The sequence below is a fragment of the Pantherophis guttatus genome, chromosome 2 (genome assembly GCF_059756535.1).
Source record: "Pantherophis guttatus breed Tessera chromosome 2, ASM5975653v1, whole genome shotgun sequence".
Classification (NCBI taxonomy): domain Eukaryota; kingdom Metazoa; phylum Chordata; class Lepidosauria; order Squamata; family Colubridae; genus Pantherophis; species Pantherophis guttatus.
In genome coordinates this window covers 141,918,682-141,941,172 of record NC_142064.1, presented here as the reverse complement: position 1 = coordinate 141,941,172, position 22,491 = coordinate 141,918,682, and the positions used below count along the sequence as shown (strand labels likewise).

Here is a 22,491-nt window from a genome sequence, read left to right as displayed (position 1 = left end):
TCCACTGAATAGCTTTGTAATTTGTCGGCTGTCAACTTTAAAAAAAAAAAAAAGAAGAAGAAAAACAAGGACAAGTCTTTTGCACAATTTCCTATTAATTTCTTATCTCTTTTCAGGGAAATTAGGACCATTTTTTTTTTCTGTCTGATTTCTGAAGGTTTCTCCTCATAAGGGAAATAATGATTTGCTGCCGTCAGTCACATGATTCAGTATGGATTATGTGTACCTTCCTGGTTGAATAATGTACTTGCAGCAAGCAAAGGGAAATGGAAGAGAAGTCTATAGCGATGTTTCTCAATCTCAGCAACTTTAAGAGATATAGACTTCAATTCCCAGAATTCCCCAATGAGTCTTCCTGGCTGTGGAATTCTGGGAATGGAAGTCCACATGTCTTAGTGGCCAAGGTTGAGAAACAATGGTTTAGAGAATGGGTTAGGCCAGGGGTGTCAAACTTGCGTTGTCATGTGACGTATTGTGACTTCCCCCCTCGCTAAAATGGGATAGGCGTGGCCAGCGTGTGATGCATTCGGCCTGCAGGCCGCGAGTTTGACACCCCAGGGTTAGGCGTAAGGCAATTCATGGCTGATCTTAAGAGGTCTATCAATGTAATTGAATGAAGAAAAATCAATAGGCTACAGGTTGTCCTCAACTTATGACCTCAACCGAGCCCAAAATTTCTGTTGATAAGCAAGACAGTTGTTAGGTGAGTTTTTCCCCATTTTATGACTTTTCTTGCCACTGTTGTTAAGTGAATCACTGCAGTTGTTATGTTAGTAACATAGCTCTTAAGTGAATCTGGCTTCCCCATTGAATTTCCTTGTTGCAAAAGGTGATCACATGACCCTGGGACACTGCAACCATCATAAATACATGCCAGTTGCCAAGTGTCTGAATTTTGATCATGTGACCATGGAGATGCTGCAATGATCATAAGTTTTTTTTTTTTTTCAGTGCCATTGTAACTTTGAACTGAAAAAAGGGTTGTAAGTCAAGGACTACCTGCACCATACTATCTGTAACCAGCCATGAGGATTCTGAACTGACAAAATATGCATTCTGATGTAATGATGCAAGCTCTTCCCATTTGTACTTCAGTCATGATGTCACATGCAGATACGTAATGGGAGGAGTTTCTGTCATGACATTGCAACATACATTCCATCCTTTGCCCCATCCCTTACTACTCCCCATGGATGCCCATGAAGGCTTCAACCTGGCCTACAGTTGAGAACAGATTAGCATCTTAAGTTTGCCCTAGCTGCTGACATTATGAAATATAGGTTAAGTTTCTGTTCAGTATCATTCATCACAGAATGCAGCTTCTTGCCTCTGGCACTATGGAGTTAAACATGAATTTCACTTCTTCATTTTTTTTCCATAGCCATTTTCCCCCAAGTTCCACTCTTGGCATTAACAAAACAATGATCTATTCAAAATCTTAAATCATTACCCTGGTATCCTTCACAATTCTGTTTCATTGTAGGCAATTACATCCATCATTCTTTAGAGATACATTGATTTGTGGAGTCCTTGATGCTCTCTGAGCTTGGTTGTTTTCTTGAAGATGTTTCATTATCAAGCTAGGTAACATCTTCAGCTTCTGGTCTACCCATGCATTGATTTCTTTGCAATGTGCAAATATAAATAGTCTTATGTTGGAATCACATATTTGAAACAGAGCTTTTGTAAGCAGCAATGATACTCACAAGTTACCATTTCTCAATGATTCTTTGATTTCAAAGGATGGCCCAATCATTTGTCTGCACTTTCTCATATCATTCCCTCCCATCCATTCATGTCACCGAGCAGTATTACATTTTCTGTCAACTGAATTCATTCAAAATGTTGCATGTTACCCTGCTGCCCCCCCATTTATCTCCCCCCCATTTATCTTTCATTTACTTTCTTATAACTACTTTATTGAAGATTGTATTATACAGATAAACTAATTCTATCTACATAGCATTAAAAAAAAATAAAAACTATAATGCAGAAAAAGAAAACAAAATAAAAAGAGAAAAAGAACATCCCTCTTTATCCTCAGCAAGTATAGACAACATTAATAACTTATCACAGAACATAAAATAATAAGGTTGGGAGGGACCTTGGAGGTCTTCTAATCCAACTCCCGGGCTGTGACAGGAGATCCTACACCATTCCAGACTTTCTTTGGATTTGATGGGATGGATACATATGATCCAGCGGTGGGTTGCCCCCTGGTTCGGACTGGTTCCATAGAATCAGTAGTAACACCGGCAGGAGGTTCCACTGACTGACCTGGACATCATCAAAAGTGATCTGCGCATGCGCAGAAGCTTCTGTGCATGTGCAGAGGAGAGCGCGCATGAGAGAGAAGCACGATGCGAACTGGTAGTAAAGGTAAGTAGAACCCACCCCAATGTGATCATACAAAGAATAACTGAATAACAGAACAGAATAATAGAGTTGGAAGTGACGCTGGAGGTTCATTATGTCTTAAAGTAAAATCAAGCAATTCTTTATCCCCTGCTTCATCCCATTCAAATTCAAATCCAAATTCAAATCTTTATTGTCAGTGCACAACATATGTGCAATGAGATTGGTTGAGCTCCCTCAGTGCACACACACCCTAACACAATACAACTCACAGTGAAGACAGAAAATCCCTAACCCAATAAATCATATTAACAAAACACCCAGTCCTATTGCACCGGTGTAAACATGTTACACATTGTGCCGGCCCTGCAGTCCATCATACTACATAGTTATGATGTTATTTCTCATTCAGGAGTCTGCCAGCCCATGGATAAAAACTGTTCTTCAACCTGTTTGTACGGCTGGCTATACTTCTATATTTCCTTCCCGGTGGTAGGCGAGTAAAGAAGTGATGACCAGGGTGAGAGTCATTGTCTATCAACCCATCTCTAAAAGCTTATCTCTCCATATTAATCAACAAAAATACATTAAGAGTTATCAGAAATAACATTTTTTTTTTAATTTGATTTATATGCCGCCCTTCTCCAGAGACCCTCCAGAGGGTGGCTTACAGTGCGTTAAGCAATAGCCTTCATACTTTTGTATATTTATACAAAGTCAGTTTATTGCCCCCATAATCTGGGTCCTCATTTTACCTACCTTAGAAAGGATGGAAGGCTGAGTCAACCTTGAGCCTGGTGAGATTTGAACTTGCAGTAATTGCAAGCAGATGTTAATAACAGTGCTTTAGTCCACTGTACTATCAGGCTCTTATTACCATGTTTCCCTGAAAATAAGACCCTGTCTTATATTTTTTTGAACCCTGAAATAAGCGCTTGGCCTTATTGCCATGCGCTCAGAAGCCCAATTGGGCTTATTATCAGGGGATGTCTTATTTTGGGGAAAACAGGATATTACAATTTACAGTATATCTATTAAATCCAATTTAAATCATATGTATGTATGTATGTATGTATGTATGTATGTATGTATGTATGTACATTTCTGCATAAACATATCCCCCTATTTCCTCTCTTCAAATAAACAAAGTATTAAAAACGTCGTCTTCCAGCCCCAGTGAGGGAGCCATAAAATGTTCCCAAAATAGCAAGCTATTTATTTTAACCTTGATCAAATACATTGATTATACTGCATATCCTTATTTCTTCTTTCTCCTTTCTGTGAAGAATCCCTATAAAGCTCTTCATAGAAGGTTGTAACCTCTCCTTTCTCCTTCTCTTTGTCACTTCTCTCAAAATTCTTGGTGCTTTTATCAAACCCATTTTGTAATTCCAGTTTGACAACTTCAGTAAATCCCTTTTGTAAATCCAAGGTAAAGTAATTATCTACAACACTCTTCTGATGTAATATTTTTATGCCCTTTTTAATTACAAAATCTTCATCCACTTTCATTTGTAAATCCATGATTTTCATCTTTCTTATAAGCTATCACTTTTGAATCCACCTGCAAGTCAATTTCAATTTTATTCCGTGAGGTTTGTTTTTCTTCAGTAACACTGAAGGGGTAAATAAATAAGCTCATTCCTTGAAAATTTGCTTTAAAGTAGCCAACAGGTGCCATTTAGTGTCCAACCTTCAAAGTTGTCTTGTTGGTTATTTCTACATAGAAACATAAACACTTCCACAGAAATAATAATTTCAGTTAACCTCAGTCTTAAATCAAGTCCATCTGAGCCCTTAATACACTTAAAACTTTCTATTTTTTTTTTCAATTTTTTATTATAAGAAGTTATAATGATACAATTCTTATCCATCCGGTTACAACGTGTGGAAAAGGAAATAAATAGATATTACATTTACATAATTACATAATTACATATTACATATTAAGTATTTGTTGATAATTTTTTGCAGACCAGGTGTAAAATAAAACATAGCAAGAAGCAAGAAACAGGGGGTAAGACTTGTCATCTTATATCATTTGCAGCATATATATGTATATAGTTTTCCATGTACCCTCTCCTTGCCGTCTTATTCTTCCTACCATCCCCCCTACTTCTTTTCTTAGTGTTTGTTCTGGTCTCTTTTCCCTTCTATTTCAATTTCCTCTTCTCTAGCCACCGGTACCACTTATCCCATACGCTATAATAGTCCGAATCAGCTCTGTCATTGATTTCTAATGTTAGTTTGTTCATCTCGGCACAATCCATTATTTTGCCAATTACTTGTTCGTCAGTCGGGATTGTTTTCTCTTTCCATTGTTGGGCGAAGACAATTCTTGCTGCTGTTATTATATGCAATGCCAAATATTTCTTCATTTTTGTCATTTCCTTCTTGAGGATTCCCAGGAGAAGTATTTTGGGGTCTAATTCAAAGGTTTCACCTATTATCTCTGATAGCCAATCACCTATTCTCTTCCAGTACTTTTTTGCTTGTGGGCACGTCCACCAGCAATGGTAAAAAGTACCTTGCTGGTGTGTGCACTTCCAACATTTTGGGTTTGAGTTCGGGAAGATCTTGGCAATTCTGGCCGGTGCTAGATGCCACCTATAAATCATCTTGTACTGGTTTTCTTTGTAGGTGGTTGCCTTAGTGAGCTTTATGTTGGTATTCCATACTTGTTCCCATTCTTCCAAATTTATATTTTTCCCAATATTTTTTGCCCATGCCAACATTGGGCCTTTAACTACTTCTTCCATCAGATCGTATTCTACTAAGTAGTTATATATTTTGGCTAATAATTTGTTATCTGTGCCCATCCAAACTTTGTCGAAGTCTTTGCTTCCCAATTCTATCCCATATTGTACTTTATCTTGTTTGTGTCTTGATTTTATCTGTGCATATGTCCACCATTCGATACAGATACCTTGTTCTTTTAATTGTTCTAATGTTTTGAGATTCCCTGCCTCGTCTAGTATTTCTTTGTATTTTACAGTTTTACCATAGTCCAATACATTTGGGTAGATTACCGCCTCCATGGTTGAGAGCCAGCTAGGGATTTTAGTGTAGTGTTTCCGTCTTATTTCATCCCATATTGATTTCAATGTATCCCTCAATTTATGTTTATTAAAATATGTTTTGGTTTTTTTTTTCCCGGTTTCCCATAAATAGGCATGCCACCCCACCTGAAGATCATACCCTTCTAATGTTAGAATTCTTTTGTTCGCTAGCGTCGCCCAATCTTTTAGCCATACAAGGATTGCTGCCTTGTAGTATGTTTCCCATATTGGTAATCCTAGCCCTCCCCTATTTTTTTTGTCTTGTAGGCTCCTAATTGCTATTCTTGGTTTTTTCCCTCCCCATATAAACTTCCTGATAATGGCATTGAGTTCACTAAAAAAATTTTTGTCTAATTTAATTGGTGCTGTTTGGAATAGAAACAGTAATTTTGGTAAAATGCTCATTTTTATTGTCGCTATCCTCCCAAGAAAGGAGATTTGTAGCTTCCCCCACTTCTCTAAATCTTGTTTTATGCTTTTTACCAGAGGGATATAGTTATCTTCTTTAAGAGCTAGGTACTTTGTGGAAATCCATACTCCCAGATATTTAACTTTTTTCGCAATTTGTATTCCCATAGATTCCTCCAGGATTCCTTTTTGGTTCTCCGTCATATTTTTAGTGAGCATTTTAGTTTTAGATTTGTTTAATTTTAGTCCTGCTACTTTTCCATATTTGTCAAGTGTTTCCAATATTTGTATACCAGTTTCAACCGGTTCTTCCATAATTAGGGCAACATCGTCGGCGAATGCTTGGACTTTATATGTTTCCTTCCTTATTTTGAGCCCTTTAATTTGATCGCTCTCTCTGATCTTCTTCAATAACACTTCCAGTGCCAGTATGTACAAAAGTGGTGACATTGGGCATCCCTGTCTTACTCCTTTGCTAATCTGGAATGTTTTGGTGAGTTCACCGTTTACTAATATATTGGCCCTTTGCTTCTCATAGATCGTGTTTATTGTATTTGTAAAATTTTGTCCGAATCCCATTATGTTTAACTGTTGCTTTATAAACTCCCAGTTCAGATTGTCGAAGGCCTTCTGTGCATCTAAAAAGACTAATGCTACCTCTTTTTCTGGATGCTCCTCATAATACTCTAGCACATCCAAAATCGTCCTGGTGTTGTTCCTTATCTGCCTCCCTGGGAGGAACCCGTTCTGGTCACTGTGTATTATCTTATTTAGAATTCTTTTTAATCTTTCCGCTAATATGTTCATGTATATTTTGTAATCCGTGTTGAGAAGAGAAATTGGCCTATAATTCTGTATCAATTTAGTGTCTGATCCCTCTTTTGGTAATAGTATAATATAGGCCTCTCTCCAGGATTCTGGTATCTTGTTTTTCATTAGGGCCTCATTAAAAATTTGGAGCAATTTCGGGAGCAGAATATCTTCTAATTCTGAATTTTTATATAGTTCCCCTGGGAATCCATCCGGGCCTGGCGATTTGTTCTTTTTCAATTTGGCAATTGCAATCTTTACCTCTGTCAGAGTAATCTCTTTATTTAAAAACTCTTTTTCCTCCTCTCCAATCTGTGGCAATCCCTCCTTCAATAAATATTGTTCTACTCTCTCTTTGGATATATCCTCTTCCTTGTATAAAGACGCGTAGAAGTCGTATGCTATCTCCTGTTTCTTTTCTTCCTTGGTTGTGGTATGACCATCAGTATCTACAAGTTGAAAAATAATTCCTTTCTCTCTCTCCTTTTTAATTCTATAGGATAACCACCTTCCTGGCTTGTTGGCATGCTCAAAGTAATATTGTTTTGTTCTCTTAATATTAATTGCCAATTTTTCTTGATCCATTATATTTAATTTGTGACGAATGTTCATCCAATTTATTTTTGTTGTTTCGTTGTCAGGATTTAATTGGGCCTCTTTCTCTGCCTTCGCTAGTTCTTCTAATAGTATTCTTCGGGATTCTCTCCTCTCTTTATTTCTGAATGCTCCATAAGATATCATTAGACCTCTTAAATAGGCCTTCATTGTGTCCCATATTATCCCGGGGTTCGTTGGTTCTTTTTCATTTTCTTCAAAAAAAATTCCTAATTCTCTCTTGACTCTTTCGATATTTTTCTTATCTCGTAGGAATTGTGTATTCATTCTCCATCTTGTATTTTTCCTCTTATATGTGCCCTTCCATCTAATTTCCAGTGGATTGTGATCTGCCCAGGTGTTAGGTAATATTTCCACTGACTCAATGTCCATACCCAGGTTCCTGCTTGCCCACATCATGTCTATTCTGGACCATGATTTATTGGGGTTAGAATAGAAGGTATATTGTCTCTTGTTGGGGTGTAGTGTTCGCCACATATCCACCAGGTTTAATTCATCAACTAAGTCGAAAAAGGTTTTTGGTAAGTTTTTTCTCATTTTCTTTTGACCTCTAGGTCTTTTATGATCTTTATATGCGTCAGCCACTCCGTTGAAGTCCCCAATAATACAGATATTATTATTATCCAATCGCCTTATTATCTCTCTTGTTTTACTATAGAATTCTTTCAAATTTTTATTTGGGGCATAGATTGCTGCTATTAAAATTGTCGAATTACCCCTCTCAATTTCAACAATTAATAATCTTCCTTTAGGGTCTGCATACTTCAGTTCTGTCTTCATCTCTTTTCTTATAAATAGTGCCACTCCTCTTTTTTTTTTCGTAGCTAAAGAGGTATACAAATTCCCCAGTTTTTTATGTTCCAAATGCTTTATGTGGTCTTGTTTAATATGTACCTCCTGGAGGCATACTATATCTGCCTTTTGAGTAAGTAATTTGTTAAAGAAAATTTTCCTTTTTTTATGATCGTTCAGTCCATTTACGTTAATTGATAAGATTTTCCAATCCTCCATCCTTTTTGCCTTCTGTTGCTTTACTTAAATTTGATGTTAGTGTTAGCTCTAACTGCTCTTTGGGGTCTTTGTTTTTTTCCTGCTTCTCTTCTTTCTTTCTCTTCCTTTTCTTTCGCACCTAAGCTCTCTTTTCCCGTCGAGATCTCCTCCTGAGAGCTTCTCTGGCTGGGTTCTTCTTCTGTAGTGCCAGCTTCCAATTCCTCCTTACTACTTTGCTCGTCTTCTGACCCCCTTAAGTGGTCAAGGAATTCTTGTGCCTCCACTTAAAACTTTCTAAAGCAACATTAATTCTGTGGTATATTTCTCTCCTCATTTTTTGTTATAAATCTTTAAATTTGTAGTTAAATTTTCTTTTTTAAAGGATTGAAGGAGAGTCACTCTAGGGATTTCAATAAGATCTGCTGCTCTAAAGGTTTCCAATCTTAAAAAAAGCAACAACGACAGCAAAAGTAAAACAAAAGTGATAAAGAGGTGAGCCTCAGTTAAACTATGTCCATGTAGGAGCCATTAGCAACTAGAGCCCATATAGCAACATTATCCAATGTAATATATGTCAATGAACATACGTCAATGAAAGCCTGCAACTCCCCAACTGATCACAAGCCAACTGCAGAAACACAGTTCCTCCATTTGTTCACAAAAGAAGACACTGTCCTGAGTATGTAAGGATAATCTTGAGATTTCTCCTTTCTCCGGAGAGATTTTGTATCCTGAAGACTGTATTTGAGTGCTACTTTTGGCTGCAATGTGCCCCTCCCTACCAGGGGCATCAATTTGTCATTAGTGCGCATTAGAAATCCTCTCTGCTTCTTTCATTTTCTATAATTCTAGTAAATAATATAAAGATATCAGCAAATTTTAGATTTTGCAAAAAAATGTTTTACAACTTAAATATTACCAGCTCATTGTCTTTTTATTCCAGCTTTTTCATTCAGAATTAAACTCCTCTTGCTTCTATAATCCTTGGCTTTATGATGCATTTTCATTTATTTTCAATTAATGATATATAATGAACAAAAGAATAATAGATGTGTGACCTTGTTAATATTTTATTATAACTCAACCTAATTGTCTCACAGGTTGAAGATTTGATAATGCATATAATGCTAACACTTTTTTTTTCTTTTTATGATCCGTTAATACCTTTGCTTCAGCTTGGAGTCAGAACGACTGAGTGGAGCTGAGCGTTTATTGATTGGATGCCCTTCCTGATGCCTATGCAGAGTTCACAGCAGATATTTTCTGTTTGCATCCTGGCAGAGAAACATTTGACACTGCCTAGGATTGAACGTTCAACCTTCTGAGCGGGAGGTGGGTATCTAAGCCACTGTGCCGCTGTGTATAAGGCTAGCAGTAAAGCAAGTGAAATTGGTTTGCAGTGCAAAAAACATAAGAATCCTTGTCACGGAGTATAGGCAATCATGCATTAATGTCTCCTCTTCATTAGGTCTCAAAAAGATCTAATGGCTAAGGAAAATTGGTGTTCTTATTAAAACCGGTTGCTAGGACAACTTTGATCATATTAGTTATGGGTGCCTGATATGAACCTGCTCCTGTTTATAGATCTGGTAGTAAAGATTCTGCTCTCAGCAATGTGCGTCTGACTGGGATAATTTGCCACTTGAATAGAAGGCCAAAGCTTCGCAGGATAATTGGACTTGGTAAGCATAATGCTATATTAATCACGATGCTTCAGGAAGTAATTTTTAACTATGCTTGTTATTATTGCTACAACTCTCATTTATATTGTTCTCCTACAAATTGCATTTATTTTAATAGTTTTGCTTGCTCTGGCGTTAGATGAAACTGAGGAGTGTTAAATAAAGGTATTGAATGAGTTGAGCTAGAATCCTATGTTCTGAGTCTATCCTGAGAATCTACTAAGAGAATACAATTGCTCTTCCCTTTCCTCATAAACAGATAGAAGGGACAGGGATTCAGTCTGAACTAGACAAAATGAAGGGCACAAGTCTGACTTTTCCAGGACCCATCTACCTCTGGCCACGCTCAATTGCTCAATTTCAAATGAATCTGAGAACACAAAGAACCAGCCATTGGATAGAAGGATTCAACACAGGCTTTATTTATCACAAACATTCAAAGATGCAGATTATCCTTGATTGATTGATTGATTGATTGATTGATTTATTTATTTATTTATTTTTCGTATTTCTATGCCGCCCACTCTCCGAGGACTCTGGGCGGCTTACACCAAAGACAGTATACTAAATAGCTTATTGCCCCCAACAATCTGGGTCCTCATTTACGACTACAATTGAATCAGAATTTCCATTGTTAAGCAAGGCAATTGTTAAGTGAGTGGCATCCAATTTGCAATCTTTCTTTGGCATGGTTATTAAGCAAATCACTGCCGTTGTTATGTGAATCACGAGGTTGCTGCAATGGCTGTTAAATATGTACACCAGGTGTAGGTATATTTTTTGCAGGGCTGTTGTAACTCTGGATGGTTGTTCAGTGAATGTTTGTAAGCCGAGGAGTACCTTTATGTACCTTAATAAGAAGTTACATTTAGGATGCCACTATCTGAGGACCCAGATTGTTGATGGCAATATGCTGACTCTGTAAACTGCTTAGAGAGGGCTGTAAAGTGGAATATAAGTCTAAGTGCTATTGCTATCTGCCTTTTATGATTACTCCACATGATCAGAAGTTCATGTATCTACTATATTCAGAATTCTGTGAAATGAACTCTAGTATTCCAAGACGTCCTCTTAAATGCTTGAAAAGGATACTGCTACAACTATTCTCTATCTAGACCTCTTGAAAGCTACAAGGTAGCTCTGGGGTACATAGTGAAAGGCTCCATTTCCATGTTTCATGGGAGCAGAACCCCCATTTCTGCTCATGAATAGACCAGAATTTATGAGCTATTCAGGAGCTTGAACAGCTGGTTAAAGCACATTATGCCTCTTTAACTGGCATAAACTAGAAGGATGTTTCTCAGATAACTTATTTAGTTTAGATGCATGACTATTGGTCATGTGACGAGGGTGCGCACATGATCCCATTGTGAACCAGTAGTAAAGGTAAGTAGAACCCACCTCTGGCTTGAAGCATGAGTAGGAAAACACAGAACAGGCAAGCAGAGGGGAGTTTACAAGGGACACTGAGTGAACAGCATTTCAGGTCTTTCATTAAGCAATGAAAGATCTGGGGAAGGAGCAGAAGGGAGGAGGAACAAACGAAGGGAAATGAGATGGATAATTAAATCTTATACAAGCATGACAGGAGGCACTGTTAAAAGATTCAAGATCCATTTTCTGACCAGGAATTAGAAGCTTACAGTAGGACTATTCTGTTTAACTGTTATTAGCAGTACACGGCAGTAGCCAAAAAAGCCAACACAATCCTAGGTTGCATTAACAGAGGGTTAGAATCAAGATCACGTGAAGTATTAGGACCGCTTTAAAAAGCCTTAGTAAGACCATACTTAGAATATTGCATCCAATTCTGGTCATGTTAAGATTCTGGAAATAATGTAGAGAAGAGTGAGGGTGATTAGTGGGTTGGAGACTAAAACATCTCAAGAATGGCTGCAGGAATTGGGTATATCTAGTCTAATAAAAAGAAAGACTAGGGGAGACATGATAGCAGTGTTCCAGTATTTGAGGGACTGTGACAAAGAAAAGGGGGTCAATCGATTTTCCAAAGCACCAAAAGGCAAGACAAGAAGCAATGGATGGAAACTATTCAAGAAGAGAAACAACCTAGAATTTTTAAAAATGGAAAACAAAACTGCAAAAATCACAATGTGAGTACCATGTACAATTTAAAAATGAAACATAGCTCATATCATCTCTCATTTTAAATTTTCCTCCCCGTTGAGGAATTTATAGTAAATGCTATAGAGATGCCATTCTGGTTATGTTTACTCTACTGAAATGAAATACTTAATGTTGCTCCTACTTAAAGCTGTGGTAGTATTCCTTTTAATACCATCTTCTGAGAAAGATGGCAACAGACCCTTCTTAATTTTAATTAAATTAATTAATTAAATTTATATGCCACCCCTCTCCGAAGATTCAGGGAGGCTTCAGATTGGGCCTTCTTAGATTGTGAGATAGTGTGACTCTATCATGTTTTTAATTCACAGAAGTAATCTTATAAGGCATTGGGAGAACAGTAAAAAACATGAAGACATGGCTCTCCCATTTATATTTCTAAAATCGACCTAGAATTGTCTTTGGGTCCTACATTTCCTCCAAAGGTTCAGAATCACATTCATGAGGTCTCCGTTCAACTTACTGACACATTAGTTCTGTCAAGGGGGTTGAGCTGAGAGACAGCAACTGTCCCAAATTTACCTGAGAAGTGTTAGTCCTCACTCAAGGAGGAACTTGAATCTGGATTTCCTCAGCTCCAATCAGTGGTGGGTTGCCCCCAGTTTGGACCGGTTCTATAGAACCAGTAGTAAAACTGGTGGGAGGCTCTGCCCACTGACCCCAACGTCATCAGGAAGCTTCTGTGCATGCGCAGAAGCACATGTGTGTGTGAAGCAAGCGCATGTGCGTGGCCCCGTTGCGAATCGGTAGTAAAGATAAGTAGAACCCACCCCTGGCTCCAATCAAACACTTTCCTCATCAAACAATATTGGTTCTTATTTCTTCAAACACATCACCCCCTCCCAACAAACAAACAAGCAAACAAACAAATATAAATCCCTTGAAAAGAAGCCTGGGCTAAGACTATTTATGTTGATGTCATGAAATCAGTGGTGACAGGATCAAACTCCAGGGGCTGATTTTTATGCCAAGCACAGAAGAATAGCCAGATGCAGCCCCCAATTCAAAATATATTCCCAATCCTGTATGTAAGACAATTATTGCCTGGAAATCAGTCTAGCCATGGCCAAGGCATTCTGTATAAAGACCAGAAGACCAGGCTAAGCAATCCAGCAATAAAAGAACATATCAGAGAGGAGAAAAGCCTTGAATATTCATTATTGTACCATGTGATTTCTCTTCTTTGCTAGAGAAACATTTGTTTGACCAGTTTTAAACCATCTTTGATGTTTTATTTACTTATATCATATTTTTTGAATTATTCTGCATGTGTTTAATATGTGAAAGGTCTAAAGTCTCTGGAAGCTGAGCCATTAACAATTCAATAAATATATAAATTCTTTTCTTTGCATAGAGAACATAAAAAAATCCAGTATAAATGTTTTTCAAGGTCACCCATTTCCATGTTTTTTTCTACTTGTTGCCTTTCTTTCAGGCACCCTGGGACTATACTACAGGTACAGTCAGCAACCAATAGGCCATCATTTCTCAGTCTGGCAGCATCCTTCATGTAACCTGATCTCCTATGGGGTTTCACTGGAAGCATGGAACTTGTGGGCTTTGACATCAGAAGAAATGCAAAGATTTTCTTGTCTAGCTTGCAAAGATCAAGTGATTTTAGACCTAAAAGGTGGGCTCTTCCTTCTGCAGGATAGGCGTTAAGAAATAGCACTTCCTAGAAATCTGCTTTCCAACTTGGAGCACTGACAACTATTTTGCAGAAAAGGAATTGTACAAGATGCTAGCTTTCCAAGGATGTATACAACATGTGGCATGCCCCTGTTGATTTCACAGCAATTTCAGGAGTGTAAAGTACTGTCACTTGGAGTTTTTGTGAATGTAAACAATCTATTATGTAAACAATGTACTAGAAACTCAAAAGCTGTTGTTTACTTAGTGAGATAGGAAATAAACAGTCCATCCGTTGCTGCCTTTGGATTTATTCTTAACGATGAATATGTGGACTGCCTTTTTTCATTTTCCAAATAAAAGTAGGCATGTGTATATTTTGCCTTGGTATAAAGATGCTGTGTGTGTGCTTTGTGTATATGTCTGAGTATTAAAAGTTCAGGTGCCTTATCCCTCCTCCTTCTCTTCCTCTTCCTCCTCCTCTTCCTCCTCTTTCCTTAGAGTTTTCTCTGTGGAGAAAAAAGAGATTTCTCATTGTTCCCCCAATGCCCTGTAGGTTGGATTCAAAGACAATGATTGGCCCAAAATCATACAAGGAGTTTCCATGGTTGAGGGAGGACTTAAACTTGGATTCCCCACTCATCCCCACTCATCCCCACAAGCTACTTACCACAGCCCATAGACTTACACTTACAAAAAGACATGTTCTCACAACAAGGCTTTTATCTCACAGAGAGCCACTGTTGAGGTTGTCCAAAGCCGATACGAAATATTCCAATATGAAAATAGTCTTTTCTTTAGGAAAAATAGAAGTCTCCCAACCTGAACAAATCATGGTACAGAAACTCACCCCTGGTAATTAAGCTTAATAAGATCTTCACATTTTTCCACTGAGATAGATTTCCTTTATTCTGAATGAAGAATTTTGTGGCCATAATACGACCCAATTTTTCTTGTATTGTGTTTTAGTTTTTACACACACACACACACACACACACACACACACACACACACACACGAAAATAATTAAAATTATCTAGTCTTGTTGGCTCCAGGGTAAGTATAGCCATGGCCTAATAAATTTGTCCATATATGCATAAGGCAAAAACTCTGTGCTTGTGAAAGAGTAATTTATTTTGGTTTTTATTCTTCCAATTGCAACAGTTTTGACAGGTTTCTAGCTAGGCTCGAACCAGGCTACTGTTTCCTAGGAGCTGACAGCACAATTTGAACTGAACCTTTATTAGAACTAAAGCCCTTTTACAACATGCATTGCTTTTGGTAATTAAGGCTGATGCTCTACTTCATATCTGAAGGACTCAGGGGGTTCCATTCAAAGTTTTCAAGAGTCACACATACTGTAGCCCTGATACTTCAAGTTGTGTGTCTTAGCTCTACGATTTAATGCCCTCAAAATGGTTCTCCCGCACTGTCTGGCAAATATCTTTGCTTTTTGGGTCCATGGAAATTGTATTTCAAACCTCAAAGGGCAACAGGTGTATATTTGCAGCTAAACAGAAAGAGATGCATACTGTAAACCAGGGATGTCAAACTCGATTTCATTGATGGTCGCATCAGGGTTGTGTTTGACCTCGGGTGGCCGGGGTGGGTGTGGCCAGGGTAGGCATGGCCAACTCAACATCACTTGTGTTGGGGGTGTCTGTGGTGGCCCGAGCACTCTGCCAGCAAAAACGGGATCCCAAGCTGTTTTCACCCATGATGGCCTCCTGCAATCCTCTGCCAGGGAAAACAGAGCTCCATTTTCACTGGCAGAAGCACCGCAGGCTGGTCTTCCACTGTTTCCAGGGCAGCCCCGTGGGCCAGATCCAGTGGTGGGATTCAGCCGGTTTGGGCTGGTTTGGGCAAACCAGTTGTCAAATTGCTATCTGGCCCCACCCCACCCCTTCTAGGAGTCCCCACGTGCCTCATTTTGGCTCCCAGGTAAGTGCAGGGAGGCCTACTAGGCCCAAAATGGGGCACAGGGGGTGCGGAGCAGCCCCTCCCCCCCCCACAGCCCGTTTTTGCTCCCAGGAGGCTGCAGGATGGCCTACTAAGCCCAAAATGGGGCACGAGGGGTGGTACGACCCCCCCACAGCCCATTTTTGTTCCCAGGGGGTGCAGGAGGCCGAGTGCTGCCTGTCACACCCCCTGGCCATGGCCACCATGGCCACGCCCACCCAGTCAGGTGGGTGGGCGTGGGGGGCAGAGAACTGGTTGTTAAATTATTTGAATCCCACCACTGGCCAGAATTAAACACCCCACTGGCCTGCCCCAGCCCTGGCCCCTGGGCCTTGAGTTTGACACCCCTGCTGTAGTCCTATCCTTTTGTTCAAATGGCATGGAACTACTATATTGAAAGTGCACAGAATTCAAGGTGTTTTTTTTTTTCCCCAGAGCAGGAGACCATTCTTGGTCCTCCATTTAAAAAAAAAAAAAGTAGGTTTAATCTTCTTTCTATATTGTTACAGTAACACAATTTGGTCTGGCTTATGAAAAATGGAAATGATCATCAACAAAACATATGGGATGCCAGCTCTTCTCTTACATCAACCCAGTTCTAAATGTCAGGCAGTCTAGTTGAACGATATAAAAGTTTGACTTTGTATAATGACATCTGTGGAGTGTGCAGTATTAACATTTTAACAGACGGTTTTCCTTTTAACATATGTGCAGCTGCAGAATCAATAAATTATTAAACAACATTTTCTGCTAATTTATGTATTTAGCATTATGGCCTGTGCATTTTGCTCGCTTCTGTAGAATCCTATTTTGCCTTAGTTTTAATGTTCCTGCGAGTTTGCACGAACTAGGTTGGTAATTTATTCACAATGTAGTGGAAAGCATGTGTCTTCACAGGCTGCGGCTTGCATGGATACTCCATATGCATAAAAATGTGATGCGCAAGTAATTTGGAAGGGAAGGGAGGGACCAGGAGAGAAGTGCTTTGCAACAGAGGCACAGCAATAAACAAAGCAGGTGATTGAGTGGATGTGCTGAAGGAACCCTCCAGCAAAGTGAACAGCCAGTATATTATTTGAGTATTTCTGCCTCTATGCAGCAATAACTGTTAAGCACTTACTGTTAAGGGGAAAATAGGTCAAAAACTCCATGCATGAGGAATGCCCGTTTTAACTGCCTCTGGGATAGGAAGGAGAAAGCTACCCTTGGATTTTAAAGCAGTCTAATGTTCTTTTTCTTGCTTCTAAGGCAGAGACTGCTAAATTATTTGCCATCACACCATCCTTTGGTTTAGTCTTAATGTACATGCAGAATAACAAGATAATAGAGCTGGAAGGGACTTTGGAGATCTTCTAGTCCAACCCACTGCTTAAGCAGGAGACCCTATACCCCTGATGGCGAACCTATGGCACGCGTGCCACAGCTGGCACGTGGAGCCCTTTCTGCGGGCACATGAGCTGTTGCCCAGCTCAGCTTTACCACACAAGCGCACACCTCCCGCTGGCCAGTTGATTTTTGGGATGCGCATGGGGGGCAGGGCATATGCGGGAGACATGCGTGCATGCACGGGGGGTCACATGCACGTGTGGTGGGGGTTATGCGTGCATGTGCGAGGGTAGGGGGAGCAAAGGAGTGCGGTGTGCTCCCCTGTGGCCCATTTTTGGGTCCAGGAGGCTGCAGGGTGGCCTACTAGGCCCAAAACGGGGGGCGGGGGGAAATGGGGGCATGCTGCATGCACAGGGGGGGCACATTGCATTATGGGTGCCGGCATGCGCATGTGCTGTTGCGTGCGCTTGCACTTTTAGCACATGACAAGAAAAAAGATAGCCATCACTGCCCTATACCATTCTGGACATATGGCTATCCAATCTCTTCTTTAAAAAAAACTCCAGTGATGGAGCACCCACAACTTCTGAATGCAAAGCCATTCCACTGGCTAATTGTTCTCACTGTCGGGAAATTTCTCCTTATTTCTACACTGATTCCTTTAAAAATCCAAACTCCAACATGAACACAAATGAACAATGAAAACAATCCAATGAAAGTTTGAGGAAGGTGGATTTATTGTAATGACATAAATAAAAGGTTCATTACACTTCCCCTAGACCACGGGTGTCAAACTTGCGATGTCACGTTGCCATCACATGATGTATCGCAACGTTTTCCCCCTTCGTGGAGCTGGGGTGGGCGTGGCCTGTGCATGATGCATCCGGCCCACGGGCCGCCAGTTTGACACCCCTGCCCTAGATTGTTGAGTGTCCCCATCTCCCAGAGAGAGGGACACTTCACAGTATGGGAAACCCTGTTGTAAGCCAAACTAGCGCATTTATTTTGAATTGAAAAGACCTGCCCCTTGTCAGATTTTGACTGCACAGATGTGGTTTAATGAATTAATGAAAAGCTGACGTTGCCTTAATGCTGGCTGGAGCATATAAAAAGAGTAAGGTTCAGGTCAAGGCACTCTCTGAAAGAAGATCCATCGAAGAGCTCTGGCTTCTATCCAAATGTATCCCTTAGAACAGACATACTAGAAAGGTAGTGCTCTGTTGAGCATTTCTTTGTATTTTTTATGATTCTCATTTATTATGATGGAAGGGAAGGTATTTTTCATTTCTTTTTTTTTTTCCTCCCCCAAAGGTGGAGAAATGTACAATGAAATTCTCTTGGGTGGTCTGCAGAGTTCAAGCTCTTGGCTCAAGGAGCAGACAGCTGAGCTGAGTAACCAGCAAATTTCCCTGGCTTTTGTTGGAGAAAAAAAAGAGGGACCTTATGAATTTATTTTTATCCCGTCTATGAGTTAAAAGTCTCTTTCCCTTCTCACTTGCTCCACGAAGACAAGCTGAGGTTTATTTTCTACTCAAGCAGGACACCAAGGACTTCAGATACCAATACTCTGTGATGAGTATTGGTATCTGTCAAGCACACAAAATTGGCACATTCAGTTGGACAAGACTTTGAAACTGAGAAAATAGGGTGCATTTATAATGAAGCAACAAGGAACTACAGGAATATAATGTGATTGGTTACAAACTGATTATAAAAAGGCAACATTCTTTGTTATATTTGCTAAATGTACCTGCTAAGCAGTGTTGGGATTTAAATAATTTAACAACCGGATCTCTGCCCTCATGACTGGCTTGGTGGACATGACCATGGTGGGCGTGGCCAGGGGGTATGACAGGCAACACTCAGCCTCCTGCACCTCCCTGGGACCAAAAACAGGCCGCAAAGGGGTACGGTGCCCCGTACCGCACCCCGTTTTGGGCCCTGGAGGGCTCCCTGAAGCCTCCTGGGAGCAAAAACAGGCCACGGGAGGGGCGCCGCACCCCTCTGAGCCCCGTTTTGGGCCTGCACTTACCTGGGAGCCAAAATGGGGTACATGGAGATTCCTGGAAGAGGCAGGATGGGGTGGGGCAGGGCAAGGCCAGACAGCAATTTAACTACCAGTTCACTCGAACCAACTCGAACCGGCTGAATCCCACCACTGCTGCTAAGCCTCAAATCACAACTTCAGCCAGCTCTACCTGTCTGCCAACTTCTTCTTGAAGATGAACCATTAATACAGGCAGTCTTCGACTTACGACCATGATTGAGCCCAAAATATCTGTTGCTAAGTGAAACATTTGTTAAGTGAATTTGCCCCATTTTGCCACGTTTCTTGCCACAGTTGTTAAATGAATGACTGTAGTTGTTAAATTACTCCAGCTCTTCTTAAGTGAATCTGACTTCCCCATTGACTTTGCTTGTCAGAAGGTCGCAAAAGGGGATCACATGACCTTGGGACACTGCAACCGTCATAAATATGAATCAGTTGCAAAGCATCTGAATTTTTATCATATCACCATGGGGAAGGTACTATGGCCATAAGTGTGAAAACTGGTCATAAATCACTTTTTTTCAGTGTCGTTGTAACTTTGAATGGTCACCAAATGAACTGTTGTAAGTCAAGGACTACCTGTACAGAGGTGAAGCTATTTTAAAAGCTTTCTAATTAATGGCCACTATGCTTAAAACTCTAGCTGTGTCCAGGAGCCCAATGCTAAAAGAGGGATTAACATTCAAATTAAATTCTTCCACATTTCCCATATTTAATTGCAAAAAAAGCCATCATGGATAATTTCTCCCAAAGGGGTACCTGTCAACTCTGAAGATGGCCTGACTAGGGCCATCTTGGAGGCTTCAGTGTTGCCACTATTGTGCTGAGGGATAGGGAGGGGGGGAACAGAGATAGCTAGGGTTTTGTAGCCAAAACAAAATAGTTTTCCCTGAGAACAGAGGTGGGTTTCAGCAGCTTCTGACCTGGAGAACCAGTAGCGGAAATTTTGAGTAGTTCAGAGAACCAGCAGTAACAATTCTGACTGTAACAATTCTGGCAGATCTATTCTCTGCCTCCCAAGTCCCAGCTGATCGGGAGGGAATGGGGATTTTGAGTAACCTTCCCCTGGATTGGGGACAGAATGGAGATTTTACAGTATCCTTTTCCTGGAGTGGGGTGGGAATGGAGATTTTACGATATCCTTGTCCTGCCACGCCCACCAAGCCATGCCATGCCCACCAAGCCACACCCACAGAATCGGTAGTAAAAAATTTTGAAACCCACCACTGCCTGAGAACCAAGGACATTCCCACAGGTGGTTGAAGAGAGGAGGAATGACATTTCTAAGCAACCGGACATCTCCTTGATTGGACCATGTGACTCATTGTTCGGGAAAGGGGAGAAAACTTTTACTTTTAATTAGGTGAATCCGCGGGAACCTTTAGAGTCAGTTTTCATCAGTCTGTGCTAATATGATATATCCAATAAACCTGTGCTTTGAGGAACCTACTTGCTTCAGAGTTCTGTTTGCTATGGGTGTATTACTTGGAACGCTGACAGTACCCTACTGGCAACTGGGGCAGCAAAGGAAGCTATGATATGAAGATGAAGAGTTGTCTAAGGGAGCTTTGTCAGCCACCATGTAACAATAAAGTAGGTTCTAAAATGCCATCGAAGAAATGTGGAATAAACCTCTGTCAAACACCATTAAAAATGAAAGTGTCATTCCCAGAGTGAGGAATTAGAAGATGTTTTGAGTGATTTTAATTGAGTTTTGAATTAGGCAGAGTGAATTCCTCAGAGAGCTAATATGAAAGCACACCATATTTTTCTGAATTGGCAAACAAAACGTCTGTGGAAGGTTTTTCTATCAGGGGCCAAGTATGACATTAACAACCCAGAAGCCTCTTTTACAGAGGAAGTAAAATTGCTTCAGAAATTTGAAGCCAGGCATCACCACAATGTTGAACAGGAATTCCTTCCTCGATTACCACAACCACCCAACTCTAACTCAAAGAATTATTTTATACTTGACTATGATGAGCTGCCGTAATGTAGACATGTCTTGAGGCAAGATGGGCAGCCAACCAACCAACCAAATAAATAAATAAATAAATACATTGTCACCGAGGAGACTATTTTGGTCCCCCTTGGAGACTATTCTTGGTTCTCCTTGGAGGAGACCATTCTTGGTTCTCCTTGCCAATTTGTCTTCTGCTCAAGTCCTCTTGGTAGGCACCGTGGAGAAGAGTCTTTGGAAAGTAGTCATTAAAAAAAAAAAAAAAAAAAAGCATTACCAGTGCTTTTTGGCAGCTAGATGTACAATAGGTCTGAAGCGATTATTAAAACCAAAAAAACCTCTCCTGAACCAAGCATATCTCTGCCGATATGGCTATCATTAGGGCATATGTTTTTCAAGTTTATCTTTTTTAAACATATCATTCCTTGTCACATTTCTTCTTCTTCTTCTGCTTTTAATAAGGACTGTGTGCATGCAAGTGTGTGTTTTTCAGGCTTTTTAACGCCATACATTGGTTTGACAGGTTTGAGTTTGATTTAATGAAAATACTCACACCAAGTGAGTAATTCCTTTTGAATAATTTATTGGATAAATTAGAATTAATTTCCCATTTCCATATTCTGTATGTGTTCTTTTGAACAAAAGAGCAGTAAGAATTTTAAAAGCAACAAATTAGTGTGACTGTTTTAAAAAGTCTTCCAAACCTGGGAAGCATTTATGTTTTTTCCCCCTCTCTCCTTGTCAAACTGGTACAGATATTAGACAGCCAGGGAGGTGTCTTTCCTTACCCTTCTCTTCATTCAGACCACAAAATATTTTGTATATTTCTTTTAAGTTTTTAAATTTTTAAGGAACATTATGTCAATTCATTCCTTCAAACAGCAGATGTTATGCACTTGTGCAAATGAATATTGCTACAGTAAAGAAAAAAATGATCCAACTATCTTAAAGCTCTCTGGGGCTTTCCCAACTACTGTATTAAAATTTCTGTCTGTTCTGAACTAAGTTTCCAAAATACAAAGGCATTTTGAGTTTGGTTCTGCCATCACACCAAACATTTGAGAACTGTGGCTCTTCTGATACTGCAAAACTACAACTCCCAGGATTTTTTGCCATTAATCTTATTAGGCAGAATATATCTCAGGGACACCAATTGCATTCTCTGTTTAATCCAGAATTCTGGGAGTTGAAGTCCACAAGTCTTAAAGCTGCCAAGTTTGGGGACCCCTGGTTTAGTCCATTGAGATTGCCATGTAGCAGGTCCAGGACAACTCGCCACAGCCAACTTGCCATGGCTAACTCGTCATTCTTTCATCCAAAATCAATCAGAAAGCTGCAAAACACAAATTCAAGTCAGGTAAACTCAATCCTCCTCCTTCCTTTGCATCTTGTAATGCCTTAAATTTAATTTATGGGTTTTTTTCCCCCTGCCACACAAATTTAGATATATAATTCTGTCATTGTTTAAATGGTGCATCAAGTATTAAAATAGGTATTGTCTGAAAC

At 39.9% G+C, this 22,491-nt stretch overlaps 1 long non-coding RNA gene across 2 annotated transcripts in view; it reads right to left on the bottom strand.

Moving 5' to 3' along the window:
- The window catches only part of LOC117663122 (uncharacterized), a 40,709-nt gene that overhangs the window by 4,142 nt on the left and 14,076 nt on the right, over window positions 1–22,491 (bottom strand). The window contains exon 3 of one of the 2 annotated variants that reach the window (XR_015731927.1): window positions 21,552–22,318. The exons of the other annotated variant lie outside the window; for it this stretch is intronic. This is a non-coding gene — a long non-coding RNA (uncharacterized LOC117663122). Of the gene's footprint in view, window positions 1–21,551; window positions 22,319–22,491 lie in introns of those variants that run through there. 2 annotated transcript variants of the gene reach the window in all.